Genomic DNA, 15791 nt, shown 5'->3' on the forward strand with positions numbered 1-15791 from the left:
TTTTCAATTTTGCTCTTTCTCTGTCTCGCTGCTTTAGGTTTGTTTCTTTTTTTCCATGCTTTCTTAAAGTCGTCAGTTAAACTTGTTTCGTAGAACACAAGCATCGACATAGATAGGCCAGTGTTTCAGTAAGCTGTCGCGCATGCACATTTTATTTAGTGCAAGACACAATATCATGCCTCAACAACTGATAAACGAAAAGTTGTTTGTACTCTTTCATTGAAATCAAAAGAGTAACACTGGAACTGCACATCCCAGCGTTTGCCCAAATGCAGGAAGATGTATGATATCTTAAATAAAGTGTGCTGTAAGGCACTGCGAAATGTTTCTGTCCCAGATGATCTCATAGAAAAACGACCATCACCAGATAGTGGAACGAAACGGCGACGCACAAATGCCACGGCATGCATGTGACGGTGAACGTGATGCCGGTGCCACGCTGAGCTGGCGAGGAGGCGAAAAAGGGAGGGGGTGTTTCTTTTTTTTTTCGTGCTCACGCATGTCGCTGAAGGGTTTTGGGTAAATTGATGCTGGCTCGTGGCGCCAGGCTGGCGCGACAGAAACGGCGGCTCTCCCTTTTTTTCTTTTTTTTCCTTATTGTGCCTGCTCTTACCGGCCATAGGCGTTACTGCCGCACCACGCAGCTGTCACGGTTTTTTTTTCATTGCTGGGCTACTTATAGACAGAATTTTGGTCAGTAGGCAGGAGCGCGCTGCCTATATGCCGTTCGTTATGCGGCACCTGGCTTAGAGTGTAGCCATTATCGTTCCTGTGTTCATTTCGTCTTCTCACGGTAGCATGCACAATAGATGTCACGAAGAGTTCATATTTCGTTACTATTATCTTGTGTTGACGGGGAGAACATGGAGTTGTGTTTCTTTGGTTCCCGTTCTAAGTTGCTGCAAATCCCAGGCGACGTGAGTTTCCCACGGCGAGAATACATCAACTTACTTTCCACGGAGGATGTTCCGAGTTCTCGACCATCTTTAAACTCACTCTTGTCTAAGCTCTCCATCTAAAAACACAGGGAGCTGAACAGACCTTGCACACTGATGGCTGCACGTGTCACTTCTCGAGTCACGTGTTGCCTAAACAGCACATGATTGATGGTACTGCACCACTGTATCCCTTAGAAAATCACGAAGTAGATCGTCCCAGAGGATAGATGAGAAGGATGCCTTATGAACACACAGCAGAGCCTCTAGTCCTTGGATGTTTATGAGAACTTGGTCATACAAGCTGCGCTGGCCTTTCGTGTCACTTGACGAACAAAAGAGGCTCAACATCTATAACTTGGCAAAATACTCTTGCTCTAGGCCCGTCCCTGCTCTAGAGCGCGTCTGTAGTATACTGGCGGCATTGTTGTCATACGCAACTAGCGTGAAAAAGTCTATATTTCATTAAATTATGCTAGAAAACCGTCCAAAATATCTATTTGTTATATTTCGCATTGGGAAAGGCTCTGCGAATTCACTCTCGGGCATCTAATACTTGCACAAAATATTCACTAGAGTAATTAGTTCGTGATGTTTAGAATCAGCCTCAGCCGAGTACTATTAAACAGTGCAATAGATATTCAGCAAAGCCTTCTGTCAACTTTTCTTTCGGCAGCACAAGGGCCCACTCACGCTAGCGGCACGTCAGCTGTAACAGCGCTGTGCCGTAGACTGCTGGCCACCACTGTCCGCAGGAGACCTGTTCAAAGTGCATGGCAAGCTTGGCCGGCGAGATATTTGAGCCTCCGACAAACATGGCTGCCTCCGTGGCAGCATCGCGTCTGGTAGCATGCTGTTCGTCTGGTAGCATGCATCGACCCATGCTGTTCGCTGGGCGGGCTGGCCATTACCTGAATGAAGAATCGGTCTCCGATGCAGGTTGACCTCGTTTGTAGTCGGACTGACGCGGCAAGGACCGTCATCATCATAGCGTCGCACGCCGACACGTGAGCCACTCCATCGCGCCTTTCGCCGCCGATTGCTTGTCGGGCACGTCAACGTCCGGCATACCATCCTTCGTACCATGAGGTTCCTGAACTTTCTTTCTTGAACTCGCGTGTATTGTTCTCATATAGCTTAGCTTGTTAAATCGAATCAGTTCTTAGCAAACTTCGGCGCCTTTGGGCGTATCTATCTATCTATCTATCTATCTATCTATCTATCTATCTATCTATCTATCTATCTATCTATCTAGCCGCCTACGACTTTAAGGTCTCCTGGCCGTTTCGATAATAGTATCGATACCCAACTTCGTATGGCATAACATGACTGTATGGAGAAAATATTGATTATTCATAACATGATAAACATGACATGAATGTCATGAATGTCATGATTTATTTTTCATGATCCTGCAGCTCTTGCGGTGGTTTCATTCACATGGCATGTTGCAAAACTGGTATTGTATCACATGATTGCATGGCAAACACAAGGGACAGACCCTAACATGAAACTCATGACATTCGTGTCGTGTAACAACATGACTACATGCCAAGCTCATGATGCGCTCACAGCTGTCTGCTAGCGTCACATTTAACAAACTTCGTATTATTGTACGTGAGTGGATCACGAAGGTATGTGACTGGTGCAAACATGATAATCATGAGATACGTATCGTGTAACAACATGACTACATGGCACGCTAATGATGCGCTGGAGGCCGTTTCGCTAGCTTCCCTTACATTTGGTATTACTGGACGTGAATAGATAACGAAGGTATGATACTGGTGCGAACATGATAAGCATGAGATGTGTGTCATGTATCAAGATGACTACATGCTATGCTCATGATGCACTCGTGGCCGTTTTGCTAGCTTCACATGTACCAAACTCGGTATTACGTGACGCGAACGGGCGACATAAGTAAATGACCCATACAAACATGGCAATCACGACATGCGTGTCATGTAACAACATGACTACATGCAGCACTCAGGATGCGCTCGCGGCCGTTTCGCTAGCTTCTCACATACCAAATATGGTATTACGTGATCTCAATGGATAACGAATGTATGTGTCTGGTGTAAACATGATAATCATGAGATGCGTGTCACGTGAGAACATGACTACATGCTACAGTCTAGGTGCAAATACATTTCGACGTGACGTGGTGCGCGTGCTCGCCAGCGTTTATTTCGACGCGTCACGCCAGCGTTGCGACGCCAGTCGCCGTTCCAGCCATATATTCGCAGGCGCGCACCGCGCTGCGTTGCTTTGACGCATGCGCGCTTCAGCGCGTCTGGCGTCCCTTCGTCACGAATAGAGGGAGACGCAGTGTTGCCTAGGTAAGGCATCGGCGCGAAATGCAACATGTCACATTTCGCACCGTTTGTCGTCGAGCCGCGCCGACGGACGCTGGTCGCGCCTGGCGTCAGACAATAGAGTGCTCGCGTTTTGATAATGTAATGGCGCTGGCCCAGCATGCACGTGCGTGAACGCAACATTCGAGTATATTGGGTCCTTCATGATGCCCTCGCGGCCGCTTTGCTACTTCCACATATACCAAATATGGTATTAAGTGACGTCAATGGATGACTTAAGTACATGACTGGTGCGAACATGATAGTCCTGCCACGCGTGTCATGTAAGAATATGACAACATACCACGCTCATAGATTGCTTGCGGCCATTTCGCTAGATCCACATATACAACATTTGGTATCACGTGATGTGAATAGATGACGAATAGAAACGACAAATCACAACATAATAATTATGACACGGATGTCATTTACGGCAAGATTTATCTCCACCTGGTAACGTTGTGCTGATTTTAAAACGAGATATTAATCTTTCTCATTCGTGCTTCGCATATCATCGGTTCGCACTGTACGTGGAATATGCGCTTTTTATGCTATAAAGACCATTTGTTCTGTTACCACGCTGCCTTTTTGTCCATTTCTCCTCGCAGGGCGCGCATGAGCGCGATGAGCTTTTGTCCTTTCTATATTTTCATTACAGATAGGAATTTTTTGCTAATAACAAAGAATTGAAGACAGATTTGCTTCAGTGACACAAGAGTTTAAAGCAAGAAATCCTTCACCTGGCGATGAGCAGAGCTTCTTTTCATAAAAGCTTAACCTTGGTGCCACCTGATCTGCACGCATTTTGAATGCACCTCGGACTACAGGTACCTTGAAAATTCACAAATATAACAATGGAAGTGATCGTCGCAATTCCAACGCGTTTTACCACTGGGTCTTCTTCCTCAATGCTTTTTGTTCAATGAACATTCGAAAAAAAATATTCGATTGTTTTATTATGCGCTGTTCGAATTTGTATTTAAAATATTCGAATATTCACACATCCGTGATTTTAGAGAGCTCCGATGCATTCCCAGCTCCTTTATGATAGGCACAAGAAGCCTTGACGCTTTGCTGAAATCACGCCGGCCCTAAAGTTGGAATCAAAGCAGGAACACCTTTTTTTTCATTCGTGCATGTTCTGCTTAGTTATGTCTAGAAATGTTTGAAAAATAGTTTATCCTCCTTTTTAGGTCCTTGGTGGATGTTATAGCTATTTCTAGCTACTTCTTTTGCTCTAATCTCTCTGTTTTTGCTCTCCAACGTTTTGCAACACTGCCACGGAGTTCTTTTTGATCAATGGGGCAAAGCGTCTGTCCGTCCGGTCATGCGTCCGTCCGTCTGTTCGTTCCTCCTTTCGTGCGTCTATCCGTTCATCTGTCCATCTGTCCTTGATTTCGTGCTTTCGTTAGTCTGTCTGTCTGTCTGTCTGTCTGTCTGTCTGTCTGTCTGTCTGTCTGTCTGTCTGTCTGTCTGTCTGTCTGTTTGTCTGTCTGTCTGTCTGTTTGTCTGTCTGTCTGTCTGTCCGCCCGCCCGCCCGTCCGTACCTGCTGAGTGAGTCATCGAACAAGACGGTCACGAACCACGATGAGCTGGGAGAGGCAAACCCCTGGCTTAAGAAGCTTCCCCTAAAAACTGTGAGTGTGCAATAGAATTCTATGTATTTCATCTTTCATGTATATTGAAAAATCAGTTGAAGTTTTCTTCTCTGTAGTTGTGCAGCGATTTCGCAGCTGATATTTAAGCATTCGATTAAACGAACTATAGTCTAGATAAGTGAAATAACAAAATATCCTCTTTGGAAAGCCCCCTGTGGCGTCAAAGCGTGCAACAGCGTCGCTTAGACATCTTTTTTGGCACCTAGAGCGCGCCAGGCGTCAGCCGTGCGCTACGCCGCTGCGCAGTAAACACACCAACGTTTTTTATTGTGATAGCAATCTTATGAACAATCTCGGCCGGTTTTTGCCGTCGTTGTCGCTGCCAGCACCACTGATGCCACCGCCGTCATTCAAGTATATGTATATGTAGGTATACATATACGGGAAATGATGCGCTAGGCTTCTCTTTATGGGGAGCAAACATCGCTTTTCTGGCCGGGGTCGTCTGCGCGCACGCTTATCTCGTGAGCGAACAAGGAGGGGGGGGGGCGCTTATAGTTGCCGTGCTAACGCGCCAACGATCAGCGCGCAGCTTGTGTCCCTACAGCAGGCGGTAGTTGCTACGGGCTGCGTCATCAACACGTAAGACGGTGCCAAAAGTGCACCAAAAGTGGCCATGTTCTTTTACACCCGCGTTTTGTAGAGTTACGCGAGATGGGATCTAAATGAGTTGACTGCAAGACTCGCATAGTATATCAACGCCGTCACTAGGTACCACTCTTGTTGTGGTCATTTAGTGCTTCCCCCCGTCACAAGAAACTTGGTTACTTAGCAAGCGCATGTTTACTACAATTATTAGTGCTCCTTAAATGCTAGCCTTGCCTCATAAATTATTCGAATATGTTACTATTGCATTCATTACTGTGCCCTTTTGGCAAAACTGAATTTAACGCGATAGCGTTAAAGAGCTCGTTTTGTAGAAATTATTGAAGTCGGCGTCATTAGTTGTGAGCGAAAGATCATCATTTTATGCGTGATCATGAAATAGAGAACGATGCAACTAAAATAACTTAATCATAAAAAATCCTGGAGCAGAGTGGGGACGGAACGAGGGTTTTTTGTGTGGCAAGCGGATATTCTACCACAATGGCACGATTCTGCTTGTAAAAAAAAAGTGAGAACTTCGTCTTCTTGAAAACACACCGAAAGTAGCTATCATGTTTCGCAAACACGTGTCCTCTATACACGCTTGGCAACGCAACATGAAATATTTTAGTAATAATGCTTGGTACAATCGTCCATTGCCAACGGGTGCCAGAATATAAGAATATCATATTGAATCGTGGTTGAACGCTGGTACCCCAATACAAAATGAACACACGTTGCAGCGCCTTGCCTTAGGGCCTCGTTGTGAGTGCATAGCAAATTCGAAAACGTTTCATGTACTAAGCGTGCCAAGCACCCACTAGGAAAATATGTCGTTATCGCGTTCAACTCCCAAAGGCGAAGCTTTAGGGTCCCCCAATTTTTTATATGCAACAAAACTTAGCCGGAAAACGTACTATTCTGTAATGAAATTTCCAGCTATGCCAGCCTGCTTTATCGGCTGGCTTAATTGCTGCTCCGTGTGCCAGGGGATCACCATGCTATAAACAATGATTGCATACGCACACGCAAATTACTATCGCCGACAAAGTACACGTCGTTACATAAAACACTCATTCATAATGTTTTCTTAGGTCCTCATATGCGCCAACAGCGCTTCTGTGTTGCGCGCTGCACAACCGTTGTCTTGAAACGAGCCGAAAATTGAAACTTGAGCAAGTTGGTGCTGAAAAGAAAAAATGTGACACCACATTTGAATATTAAAACGCCACATGCACCTGTTGATCACAAAGATTATCAGTTCCTTGTTGTTTTATACCTAATATTTGCATGTTTTATTTTTTTGTTAAAGTTGAGTTGCGAATCGGCGCCCGTGCTGGGCCCATTCTTTTCCTCTTAGTCACAGTCCCCCAGGGCACTGGTAAAATCAAGACGAGCCGAGAACGTGACAAGTTCTAGCCACGTCGCAATTGTAGCGCTGCCTTCAGAATCTTCGTTCCATGTTGTGAAGAAAACAGTCTGAGAGGACGTGTTTTATTTATTCCCGGACATTGTATGTGGCGCATGACTTCGTGTCTCACTGCCTGATCTTGTGCTTATCCGTCGTGATGAGGGATGATTTTAAATACGAGTGCATTTCATAGTAGGGTTATGTCAGACAACCAGGGTTGTCCGCGGCGATGTCCGCGCGCCGGCAGGTGTTATCTATCCGCTCTCACTCCCTCTCGCATAGCAACAGCTGCTAGCGCGCGCGCTTATGCTCGCCCCTAGCAACTAGAGCATGAGGAGCGAGAGAGTGTAGGAGAGAGATGGTGCAGTGCTTCGCGCTTCTTCTCTCGCTGTTTGCTTTCTCTCCTTCCTGCCTCTCACTTTCCCGTTCGCTCGTGCCTCACTCTCGACCGTTCGGTGGCTGGGCGGCTCTCAAGAACACCCAGAAATGTTTGCTCGAGACGCCGCTGTGGAGCGCCAAAGCCGACCCGAGAACCTATTTGTTTTCTTCATTTCATAGAATTTTATTATGTGCACTGTATCTACTGGAGTTGGGTGTCTCGCAACAGAAAAACGCCACGTGCGGTGATTGCTACTATTGGCGGCAAGGTCTAAGTAAAAAAAGAAACGTTATACTTCTAACACCATGTTCTCACGTGGAAAACGTCGTTATGAACGCTACGCACTGCATTTATATTTCCTCACGATTCCTTTCGGGGAAGTGGGGGATTTTTTTGTGTGCTCCGCTACTGACCCGAAAATCCCCGGCTCCATCGCAACCGCGTCGGTGTCACCGATTACTGACTGCTGGTGCTGCTGCTGCTGCTGGCGATAAATTGTGTCGTGACTCCCTTAACGAAACCCATTTATTAAGCACACACACGACACACCCTCCATATACAAAGATACAAAACCAAATTCAAGCTAAGTCTGACTAAGCTTACACGCCAATTGCACAATGTCGTAAAGCGTCTTAATCAACGTCGTCGGGCATCTCTATCGCCAAAGTTCCGTTCAGGATTCAGATCGATCTTGCTTATCAGCTCTGATGATCTTGACGCCAATGTCTTAATTTTCGTGTCTGGTACCTGTCGGTGATCTCGACGCTCTCGACGAACGTCTCCGTTGCTACCGCTGCCGACATGGTCGCCCGTCATCGTCGTCGCCTGATATCGGTGGCGTGGCGATGTCTAGGTGGTTTGCCCAGCGGCCATAGGTGATACCCGATGCTACACGCTAACGTGGCCACCCGGGGACTGTCTTCGGTGGCTGGCTTCAAAGAGGGCCGGCGCCAGGAACGTCGGCGCTTGCTGTGCGTGGCTGCTGCATGCCGAGCAGCCTCCCTCGAAGCAGGTCGAGGTGTCTGTATTCTTCTCGGAACGTCCGCGTCAGAGGTTGCCGAGTCGCTGTCCTTCCGCTCCCGTCACCAGTGCGTTTGATGGCGATGTGAATTTCTTCTGCCAAGCCCACGTCGACAATGCTTCGCTGCTCACGTAGCGCTCGCCGTTTGAGTCCCGCTCCTCGTGCTTTTTGTTAGGTGCGCGTGGGCGCGCAGTGCCGACCATTGTCTATATCTGATTGTATTGTTTTTATCTTCTCCTTTTGAAGGGCTCTTCAGTCACCTTTTCTACGAAGGTGAAATACCAGAGGCCCGTGTACTGTGCGACGTCATTGCACGTTGAACAACACCAGAGCGTCAAAATTTACTTCATTAGAACATCTCATATATCCTCTTTCGGGAGCTCATAAGTACGTATTTTACGTAGGCAGCGTCGAGTCTTAGCCAGACGTTTCGTCTTGTCTATTTACTATTGAGAACTAATCTTTTTATGAATATTGTGTCTAACAAAAAGAATGAGCTCTTACATTTAAACTTATTTCCTTCATTATAGTTCTTGTCGCAAATAAAAGCTGGCCGTCGGGTCTGTTAGGTTCAGTGGTCACAAGCATCACATCATCTTGTTCACTGCAGATTACATGCGCTTGACAGTCACGACTGTCGTAGATCATGTGGTCATCATAGAATCATCTTAAGAGGCCATCTTAAGCGGCCATATTAGAGTCAAGCCCTGCCGCGGTGGTCTAGTGGCAGAGGTACTCTGCTGCTGACCCGCAGGTCGCGGGTTGGAATCCCGCCTGCAGCGGCTGCATTTCCGATGGAGGCGGAAATGTTGTAGGCGCGTGCGCTCAGATTTGGGTGCACGTTAGAAAACCCCAGGTGGTCGAAATTTCCGGAGCCCTCCACTATGGCGTCTCTCATAATCATATGATGGTTTGGGACGTTAAACCCAACATATCAATCAATCAATTGTACAAAACACAGATTTGGCTAAATTAGGTTGCACTAGTATAACAGGCCTGGTACTCAAATTGTTACAAAACTATCTGAAAAAAAGAGAATATATTGTATCAATATCTAACACTTACTCGCACCCCAAAACGAGTAACATTGGGGTACCGCAGACATCAATATTAGGTCCACTCTCATTCTTAATATATATTATACACCTTTCAAAATGAATAAAATTATCTGACTGTATTCTTTACGCTGACGACACTACTATTTTCTGATCGGATAACAACATTGATTCATTATTGCGTAAACTTAACCCCGACGCGGATAACATAGTTACCTGTTGTCAACAAAATAAACTACATATTTATGCTACAAAATCAAAGTTCGTCATTTTTTTTATCTAGGCAAAATCTTTTTTTGAGATCTCCATCATTAACATTTGCTTCCAGCACACTCTATTCTACTAATAATGTCTAGTTTCTTCGTGTCACAATAGATAAACACCTCAAATTTCATGAGCGTGTTCTCACGTTGACAAAAAAAAGGAGCTTATGCCATTAAAATATCATGTGAAGTTTGCAATTTGCTTCAATGAGAAACACTAGCTTCTTTTTACAACGCCTTCAATCATACGCATAATAATTATTGCATGTCGTCATAAGGAAAAACCTATGCGGTCCATTTATCACCCTTGCAGCACACTCAACATGAAGCTATGCTTATCATGACACATAGCAGCTACACATCAGAAGCGTTCATTGATCATCGCTAACGCCCTTTTGTTGGTGGGAAAACTTCACAAATACTCACTCGCAATTCTGATGCACAAATCTATCAACGGAAAGCTTCCGTTCCCCAGAGTCATGAAAAGTCAGCATGCTCACTCATTGTCAACCAGTTTCACTTCTAGCAATAGCTATTTATTAGCGACACCCAGAACTACTTATGACAAGTTCACTACAAACCTCTCCACCACACAACTGCGTAACTCAGTCATTATATATTGAGACTATCTCTTATTGCCACAAATTGAAGTTCTACCTTCGTTCTTACTCGCATTCAGCATAATCATTTCATTATCATCATTTGTTTACCTTTTTTTTTAACAGATCTTATTAGTATTATGAACCTTTTGTTACAGGGTTCAGTTTGTGTTCATATATAGCTGTGTTATACATACTTTTGTGACTCATTCCTTATGGAAGGTCCCCTGTACAGTCTGTTGTCCTTGGGACCTCCCTCTGTATCTGTATAATCCCTAATTGCAACTACCATTTCGTGCAAATAAATGATTGATTAGTTGATTGATTAATTGAAAAGATCCATGAGCTTCTATAAGGTGCCATGGATTGCGTCTAGAACTTCTAGGATGCGCCACGGATTGCGTCAAAAAATGGGTAATTAGCTGATGATTAAATTCAGCTGAAGATCATCGGCAACCTACAACAAATAAAAAAGTCAGAATAGTTATTGGTATTCAGAAGCAAGCCAGAAAGTGAGAAAAAAATAAAAAAACGCCAGGCCTGCGTGGGTGGCGCAGCACAGTCAAAGCGAAAGCTGAAAGATCAGCCTATCAGAGCCTCTCCTAAATACCCATTGGGCAAGTGCTACAAGCACACTTGCCTGATACCCACTACGGCATGAGTAATAAACTTTTTTTTAGTAGGAGGCCGCTATTTGCTATATGCTATTTTTCGTCATTCTTCAGAGAAGCGCTAAACACTTCCGCTAAACACTTGCAACAACACTTCCGTACCCTAAACACTTCCGTACTAAACACTTCCGCTAAACACCTCTCGCACACTATACGGACGAAAAAAAAAAAGAACCTCGTCTCTACGCCCCGGCCCCTTCTTCTCCTTATACCAATGTTTGTAAAGCTTTTGATAGTTGCGGCTTGCTCAAATAAGCTGTGCTTTAGCATTTGTAGTTCAAGGAGCGTTTTTTGTTATATTTCAAAGATCTTTTTGACAACCGTGTCAGATTGATCTTGAAGCAGTTTTTTTAATTTATTAATAGGGCGGTTTATAAAACCAAAAGATGAGAGTGTCTTTTTATTGGATTACAACTATATCAATTGAGAGGTTCGGCTACGCTAACGTAGTTATCCATTGTCCAGAAGAAAACAAATTATGGGTGAATAAATGAAATAAGGTATTCCTATCTTATACGCCTGCTTGGGTATTCCGCTGCACACTTCAGTTTACTATCAGATATTTCACTGCTATCAACTTTGAAAACATGTGCACACTCTAGAAAAAGTGTATTATCGAGTGAACAAAGTTGTTCTTGATTAGGCATTGCATGGATCGTCAAGAGCACACGGCACGTAACAGCGATGATGTGCCGCCTTTCTACGCTGGCTGCATTGATTACATTCAACGTATCAGGCAAAGAATCACGCGGAAGTGTTACACGAGAGCAGCTTATAAGTATCTTCATCATGGCTTGTTGCATCACGTCTTGACATTCGTTGTAGCGTGCGGACCGACTGGGAGTAGCAGCGCCTCACGCCTTTTGGGATAGGTGCAAGGACCAATGCTCGGCGAGTAGTGTGGGAATTACGCGCAACAGACCGGCAAGTGGGTACGGTTGCGTCGGTAATTGAAGCTGTGCCACCGCCGTCCATCCCGGTCTGGCCGGGGCAGCATCTCCGACGCTGAAAGCACGAGGGAAGATAGGTGAACTCGCAGAAGAAAATGCGAGACTCGCCGGAAGAGCGCGTCATCAAACGCGCATCTCGCTCATCTCGGCACGATGCGAAAACGGGCAATTAACCACTCCTCTTCGGCCGCCGTTGCAGCCCCCGAGCACCAAGCGAATGCAATTACGCGGCGTCAGGAGTCAGGGGTGGCTGGCTGCGACTAGCCGCTCTTGGCACCAGCTTATATCACTGTAGTGGAAGGGTCGAGAACCTAGCACATACAGTGAACTGCAACTGCAGTCGAGTGACACTTCTACTATATATATATATATATATATATATATATATATATATATATATATATATATATATATATATATGAGATCTAACAGACAGTAATGCCAAGGAATGTACAGGGGAAGTTATTAGAACCAATGGAATGTAAATAAGAAGAAAGAAAAGTGGATGAAAAAATAACCAGCCGTGAGCAGGAAACGAACCTACGACCTTCGAATAACGAGTTCGATGCTCTAACCACTGAGCTACCACCGCGGCCTTCCCTCCATCCACTTTTTTGGGTTTATATGTGAATTTAGATGTAGGAGTGACAGTCAGCGCCATCTATAAGCCAAACGACGAGTGTGAAAACACTCTTATGCAAATGTTTGGCGTCACGTAGCACGTGAACTTATTATGAGCGGGCAGCTGAATAATTGTCCCTCTTATACAACCTAAATACACCAAGTCTGCCAGAACGAGACCCTCGTTCAATGAAATAAGGGAAAGAAGTGTATACCTAAGGGCTCGTTTTTCCGTGTTTTAACACAATATTAATCAGATCTAACAGACAGTAATGCCAAGGAATGTACAGGGGAAGTTATTAGAACCAATGGAATGTAAATAGAAAGAAAGAAAAGTGGATGAAAAAATAACCAGCCGTAAGCATGCCGGCGCCTGTCTCAGGCTTCGAAGTATAAAGTATAACGATTTGGCTACTTTCGCCGCCATTGAATTAACAAGAGCATTTCATGAGCGGTCCTTCTTCTTACTGAAAAAAATATGAAACGGGGACAACCATATTCGTCACGAGCCGTGTGTTTAGGGCCCTCACTGTAGTGCGTAGTATCGGGTCTCTGAGGGACCATTGAAGCTGCACTGCTCGGAAGCGAGTACCTAACTGTAGAAGACCCTTGCGCCAAGAAGACGTTTTAGATACATTCAATTTAGAATGTGAGTTTTACCAAAAAATGCTTCACATAGGAGCTTTAACTGTAGTTTAATTCGACGCGATGATAGAAATTCCTATCCTAGTTCATCTTTCATGTTGTTACAGCTGCCGTTTTTTAGTAATGGTTCAGGACAAACCTTGAAGCCATGTTCTGTCTTTTTTCATATTTGTCGCTTAAAGACATATGACAAGCGATCTCATACGAAACAAGTGCATTCAGGCATATTGTTAATGTATGCTGAATGTGCTCATTGTAACCGTTCATTGTAAACATGCCGGCGCCTGTCTCAGGCTTCGAAGTATAAAGTATAAGGATTTGGCTACTTTCACCGCCATTGAATTAACAAGAGCATTTCATGAGCGGTCCTCCATGGTTTTTCATCCATTGTCCAGCTACCCGTGGCTGCCCAGAAAAACGTGCTCTTCCTTTCCCACCGCGAAACCTCGGTTTTCAGGGCGGTTTTCCAGTACCTTCAGGGCACTGGACAGCTGTCTGTAGAAGGCGGTCGCCACGTCCTCGGCCATAGACGTCACTTTTATTTCCTTACCAATCTTCAAATATATCTTCTTCTTTCGCTGCAGACGATGAGACGTTCTTCAACTTATAGGGCTGCAGAAATAGCGTCTTTTGCACTCCTCATGCTCCTCGTCCAATCACTCGCGGCATGTCAGCTTTGTCTTCATTGAACCTTATATGTTTGAAAATATCAATGTTCGCTTTTTACATGAATAACGATTTCACACCATGCTCGAAAACAAAATTTTGGCTTGAATATTGCTCACATAGGCTCTCATTGGGAAAATAGGTATTTTTAGGCACTATAAACACACCATAAAAGCCTTTCTTAACCTCTAAGTCATACTCATATATCAAAATGGCATGATAAGAACGCAAGGAACAAAATAGACATTTGCTTATAATCCAGTCTCTGTAGATAGTTATAACACATCACAAATCACTATACCACTTTTTATGGTCTCTGAATAGGCTAATGTGTAGTGTAAGAGTGGTTCCACAGAACAGGGGCCGGATTCACAAAACTCACTTACGAAAAAATTTTTGGGCAAGAGAAATTTTGTTGCGTAAGTCGATTCACGAAACGAAAAAACGTCGTAAGAGGCCATCGTTGTCACATCGGCTGCTGTAAATAAAGCGCGCTGTGACTGCCCGGGAACATGTCAGCGATGGTGATGCAGTTGCTATATTTGCTTACGTCACCGAAAAGTGCTCGTAAGTGGATTCACGAAGCGAAATTGTGCGTAAAAACAGCATTGCTGAAATAAAATCCTAAAAGTGGTCCGGACCACTCTTAGGAACAATGTGGCTACTTAGAACCTGCTGCCGCGGCGGTATACTTTGGTGCCCTGGCTGGTTTTGAGTAAAATCACGTTCATTAAGGGCTGCCTGATGACTGCTGGTGAGTTTTTAATTCTTTCGGTGCTTTGAGCTTCGCGTGTTGTTTCCCCTGTACGCAGTGGATGGTGTTGACAACCACCATCGTCCAATAAGTTTGAAGTCGCAGTAATTGAAGAATTCTATTGGGCGTCAATGGCATAAAACTACGCATGTAAAGATTTGTGGTTGGATGAAAACCAGTGTGATACGTGAACGGTCGGTGTATTCGAACGCGGCATGGCATAGGATCAACCTTATCTGTTATGTTGTTGTGTTGCGCCCCATCTCATCCAATTAAAAGTGCGACTCGAGATCCTTGCCTCATTGGTGGAAATTACCACCAAAGAGGTTAATGGGAGCACATTCGTTGTACGCTATTGGAAATAAAAATGAGAGGAAGTTTTCAGTAAGTGGTTCATAAAGTTTGTGCTCTAGTGTACTTTCATTGGCTATAACTGATCAATGGTTGCGATCTCTGAAATACAGCTGTCGATACACTTTGGGACGATCTCGAACAAAGCGTACTTTGTAAACCAAAGCGTATTAGGGGTGCGCGTGATTACGCAAGGAACTACAAACAAATCATGCATCTTCACCCTCACTGTTCAGACACCGATATGGACCGTGATAATATGGCAAGCCATCGGAATGAAATGACCCTAGTAACATTGTATGACACCGAAAATATGCAATTCCTCATGATTCTGGAGCAAACCTTGGCTGAATTCATCCCTGCGTCAATTACCAGCCATTTAACTTGGCGCACGAACATCATTCAAAGGTAGAGCGAGCCACTGACATGTATTTTGTGCGACGCAGCGACCACTTGACCTGAGAATAATAGCGTTGCAAATGCGAATCCCCTGTCGCATGCTCTAATCGAAGCAGACGACAAACGCGAGCAGACGACGGCTTGGCCGACAGGCACAGCTTGTGATTGGTTGTGAAGCAATACCCTCTACATCAGCTCACTCCGTGACGTTGCCAAAACACTTCTTTCATCTGGCACGCCTGTCCTGTTCGTCGTATCACCCCCCTCGCACATAAGAGAAATTTTTTTTTTACGCCGTGACAATAGTGCAAGTACTTTCTAAGAGCTCTCTTACGTGCGGTGCAGTTGTCGAAAACAACATGGCGTCGTAAACAGCATATCGGTCGGTGCGACTTTCAGCAAATGCTTCTCGCATGAGTTACTTCAGCATTTGACCGGATGTGTTGTGATTACAGCAGCTCTTTC

At 44.8% G+C, this 15791-nt stretch overlaps 1 protein-coding gene across 1 annotated transcript in view; it reads left to right on the forward strand.

The window, feature by feature from the left end:
* LOC119173547 (gonadotropin-releasing hormone receptor) overlaps positions 1-15791 on the forward strand; it is a 310701-nt gene that overhangs the window by 137755 nt on the left and 157155 nt on the right. The gene's annotated exons all lie outside the window — the stretch shown is intronic.

Source organism: Rhipicephalus microplus, chromosome 3 (assembly GCF_043290135.1).
Source record: "Rhipicephalus microplus isolate Deutch F79 chromosome 3, USDA_Rmic, whole genome shotgun sequence".
NCBI classification, from domain to species: Eukaryota; Metazoa; Arthropoda; class Arachnida; order Ixodida; family Ixodidae; genus Rhipicephalus; species Rhipicephalus microplus.